Source organism: Callithrix jacchus, chromosome X (genome assembly GCF_049354715.1).
Source record: "Callithrix jacchus isolate 240 chromosome X, calJac240_pri, whole genome shotgun sequence".
Taxonomy (NCBI): Eukaryota; Metazoa; Chordata; class Mammalia; order Primates; family Cebidae; genus Callithrix; species Callithrix jacchus.
The window spans coordinates 126795688-126800754 of record NC_133524.1 but is presented as its reverse complement, the minus strand read 5'-3'; the positions used below and the strand labels follow the sequence as shown (position 1 = coordinate 126800754).

Sequence of the window (5067 nt, the reverse complement as noted above, 5' to 3'; positions counted from 1 at the left end):
GCAATCACAGCTCACTGCAGCCTTGACCTTCCAGGCTGAACCAATCCTCCTACATCAGCCTCTCAAGTAGCTGGGATAACAGGTGTGTACCATTATGGCTGGCTGATTTTTTTGTGGAGACTGGGGTCTCACTATGTTGCCCAAGCTGGTCTCACACTCCTGGGCTCAGGCGATGCTCCCACCTTGGCCTCCCAAAGTGCTAGGATTACAGGCATGAGCCACCACTCCCAGCTAAAATACATCTCAAGCTAGTTGATATCTGCCAACTCATTATTTATAGAGTGATTTTTAAACTCTTGTAGCATATCTACACTTCGTGTCAATTAAGCAAAATGTATATTCTCAAAGAAATAGTAATTCCATTTTAAAGTGTCTTTTGTAGTTTTTTCATGATTTTATTATTGTTTAAATCTGACTTAACCTGAGAGAAAGATGACTTCCATAACAGTATTTGGGTGTGGTTTTTTTTTTTTGGATTTGAATAGGAAAATGCTCACTTATGACACGTGCTCTGAGCGTCAAGTTGGGGAGCAAGTGCCATACGTCATCATTTATGGGGCCCCTGGAGTTCCACTTATCCAGCTTGTAAGACGCCCAGTGGAAGTCCTGCAGGACACAACTCTGAGACTGAATGCCACTTACTTACCATACTACCAAGCAAATCCTTCCATCCTTGGCAAGAATCTTGCCAAGGGTGAGAAGATACTACTAATAAAGTGAAAAATCAATCCATATGTTTTTAAAAAATTGTACAGTGACCCCATTAAATATTTACATTACATATATTCAACAAAAGAATTACATCAAGAACATATGAAGTTAAGATTAATAAGAAAAAGGCAACCATAAAATAGAAAAATGAGCAAGACTGAAAGAGATATTTCTTTTTTTTGAAAGAGACATTTCACAACAGAGTATATCCAAGTGTTCAATAAACACGTGAAAAGATGGATAGCTTTATTAGTTCTCAGAAAAATAAAAGTTAAACCCACAAGTGAACACCCACCAAATCGCCTAAAACTAAAAAGCCTGACAATACTGAATGTTTCCAAGGATGTGAAGAAACTACTCTTTTACACTAATGGAAGTGTAAGTTCATAATCTAACAATTCCTTCCTAGATAAACACCAAATAGAAATATGTATATATGTGCACCAACAGAAATATACAAGAAAAGTAGTATTCTTTACAATGGCTTTAAACCACACAAATACATAACAACAGCAGAATTAATCAATAAATTTATATAAAGGCATACCAACTAGCAATGAGAATGAACAAACTAAAACTATATGTAATAATATGGATGAATCTTCAAACATAATGTTGAGTGAAAGAAGTAAAAAGAAAGAAATACAGACTGCATAACCTATTTATAATAAGGTTTAAAACACAGAAAAATATTTATTCTGTTAGATGTCAAGGGGAAATAAATGTGAGGATGCACGACAGAGTTTCTGGGGTGTCAGTGATCTTTTTCTTGATCTCAGATGCTTTTTACATGGGTATGTTTATGATATAGAATTTCAAATAGTGTCCACTTATGATTTCTTCTGCATATATATGTGATATTTCATTAAATAATATAGCAGGGAGAAATATACAAAAGATGTGAATAAACAACTTACCAAAGAAGATACACAGATGGCAAATAGGCATATAAGATGCTTAACAACATTTGTCATTAGAGCATGGCAAATTCAAACAACAATGAAATACCACTACACATGTATTAGATTGGCTAGAATTCAAAAAATTGACAAGACCAACTGCTGGCAAGTATGCAGTACAAGAACTCGTTAATTGTGGATGAGAATGAAAAACGGTACAGCCTCTTTGGAAGACAGTTTGGCAGTTTCTTACAAAGCTAAACAAAATCTCACTCACATGAAGCAGTCATTCTTCTAGGTATTTACCCAACTGATTTGAAAAGCTATGTGCACACAAAAACATACACATAAATGTTCTTAGCTGCTTTTTTCATAACCACCAAAAATTGGAAGCAATCAAGATGCCCTTCAATGGGGGAATGAATAAACACACTGGTACATCCACACAATAAAATTGTGATTTTAAAAGTAATTTCAAAAGAGCTATAAAGTCACAAAAAGATATGAATAACTTTTAAGTAACTATTGCCAAGTGCAAGAGGTCAGTCTGAAAAGGATACATACTGCATGATTTCACTTATGTGACGTTCAGGTAAAGGCAAGACTAGAGACAGTGAAAAGATCAGAGGTTACCATTGTTCTGTGGGAAGGAGGGTTGAACAGGTAAAGTACAGTGGAATTTCTAAGTTGGTAAATTTATTCTTTATGATATTGTAATGGTGAATACAAGATATTAAGCATTGTCAAAACCTACAGAACTTTACAACACAAAGAATGAATTTAATGTATGCAAATTAAAAATATTTAGACAGCCAGGGAATCCCAGGATGGAATGTAGAATAACAATAAGATCTAAATGTAGTGTAAGTGTGTTAAACAACCTAACTGAAGTGGGTGGTGGGAATAAGGTACTGACCTGAGTACCTTTGGAAATGTGTGGAGTCTGTAAGAATAAAGGCAAAAGTAACTGTTCAGAAGCATTCTGCTCCAGTGTTAAAGGTGGTTTCCATGGGAGTATGAATTAACAATTCTCAAACTGCTATACAGTTACACTGGAATTGAAGAATTAAGTAAACGAATAGTGAATAGTAGGAGCCAAGTTTCTTACTTTGGGAATCAGAGTTTAGAGATAAGCAAGGGAAGGAGGCTAGAATGATCCATGTGGTGAGGATTAGAATAAGGGACATCACTAATACTGTTGCAGATGATTACATACAGAAATATTTACACATATGTCTATACACATAGTTTCAGTATAACACTTAGATCTCCTTGCTGTATGAGCTCAGAGGACCAAGAAGCAATGACACAATCAATGAACACACCTAGCACCCAGATCTTGGTTTCTACTACCGTTCTTCAATAGAAGAAACCGGGACATTTTTTTGTTTGTTTTGTTTTGTTTTTCTTTTTTTTTTCTTTAAAAATATGGAACGCTTCACGAATTTGCGTGTCATCCTTGCGCAGGGGCCATGCTAATCTTCTCTGTATCATTCCAATTTTAGTATATGTGCTGCCGAAGCGAGCATGAAACTGGGACTTTTTAAAGAAAATATCTGGGAAGCACTGGAGCATGAAATACACAAAATGATCTTGGAGTATCTTAGAGTGCCAGAAATAAGCACTCAAAAAAAGGTGGGTGGGGGGCTATATAAAAGGAATACAAGAGCCAGCTGAAATCGTTCTCAGTGACCAAAGCTGGAATATTTGAGTAACAAAATAAGTAAAATATTCTATAGCACCAAATATAAAATAAATATCCATGAGTTTGTGCTGATATAAATACATTATTGAATATATAAATGGAGAAGAATAGATCCCAGATACAAGAGAATTTCAAAAAATTTTATGTAAATATTCCACCCTTAAGGAAGTGAAATATGAATCCCAGTTACTTAAGAGTGACCTTCCTCCAAAGAGTAAAGTATGGAAAGGGAGAAAAAATAATAATAACTTTATGGTGGGGAAATCTGACAAAGATTATCTCAATCAAAGTGACGAAGACTAACATACATTGCTAGTATACCTTTGATACAGAGTGGTGAGAATGACACTTTACTTCTGAGGTCTTCTTTTTGAAAATACATTACCCCAGGCCGGGCGCGGTGGCTCACGCCTGTAATCCCAGCACGTTGGGAGGCCGAGGTGGGTGGATCACTAGATCAAGAGATCGAGAGCATCCTGGTCAACATGGTGAAACCCCATCTCTACTAAAAATACAGAAAATTAGCTGGGCATGGTGGCGCTTGCCTGTAATCCCAGCTACTCAGGAAGCTGAGTTAGGAGAATTGCCTGAACCCAGGAGGCGGAGGTTACGGTGAGCCAAGATCGCGCCATTGCACTCCAGCCTGGGTAACAAGAGCAAAACTCCGTCTCAAAAAAAAAATAAATAAATAAATAAAAAAAGAAAATACATTACCCCAATCTAATAATAAGAAAAACATCAAAAAAATTAAAATCTATTTTATAAAACCTCTGACCCATAACACTAAATATGTCAAGATCATCAAAAACAAGGAAAATCTGAAAAACCAAAAGGAGCTGTGAGATGTGGCAACTGAATATACCCCGGATAGAATATTGATGAATAAAAAAAAGAACATTAAGGGAAAACTGAGGAAATTTGAATATAGGCTTTAGTTAATAATAATGTATCAATATTGTTTCACTAATTGTGAAAAATATGCCATACTAGTGTAAGATGTTAATGAAAGGGAAACTAGTGTGGCATATATGGGAACTCTCTGTACTGTCTGTGTAATAATTCTGTAAATCTAAAATTGTTCTAAAATAGAAATGCTTACTTAAATATATCTGTATAGTTGGGGATAAATATTTCTAGTAAATATCACACAATGTCATAAAGTCATAACTGATTTATATCCATGGAGCCTTGTGTAAGCACAGAAAGGAAAGCAACTGAATTTTCAAAGGGAGAGAAGAGTCAGAGAGGGTTCCATAGAGGAAGTGACTTTTAATTGAATTAATTTATTTCTTCCTTTTCGTATTTTCTAGAGATACAACAATGAGCAACATAGACATGACTCCTCTTCTCTTGGCGTTTATAGTCTATTTAGTTTATTACGACTCTAATAAACAAACACAAGTTAAAAATTACAAATTGTTTTTAATGATGAGAGAGGAAGGAGTGGTGAAGGTAAAAAACATTGCAAAGATACAGAAATATAAAGGCATATCATGTATTTGGGGATACAGGGCCCATTATGTGTGGCTTTAATACAAGCAGGGTCAGGAATAGGACAGCTGAATAAAGAACTTGGGGCACACAAATTTAAGGAGATACTCATTCTTAGAGTCATATCCTAGGTGCTTCACTCTAGTCCCATTCCTGAGCACAGGGTTTGTAATGGGGATTTGAGGGAAATTAGATCAAGAGACCAGACTGCTGCCATATTGTGAAAGGTCTCATGTACCTTACTAAGAAGTTGGGTTTGAG

General features: G+C 35.6%; 1 non-coding gene across 1 annotated transcript; it reads right to left on the bottom strand.

The window, feature by feature from the left end:
- Positions 1 to 3032: 3032 nt before the first annotated feature.
- Positions 3033 to 3139, bottom strand: LOC118150722 (U6 spliceosomal RNA). The gene has a single exon (XR_004738875.1). It is a non-coding gene; the product is annotated as a U6 spliceosomal RNA (small nuclear RNA).
- Between the last annotated feature and the right edge of the window lie 1928 nt (positions 3140 to 5067).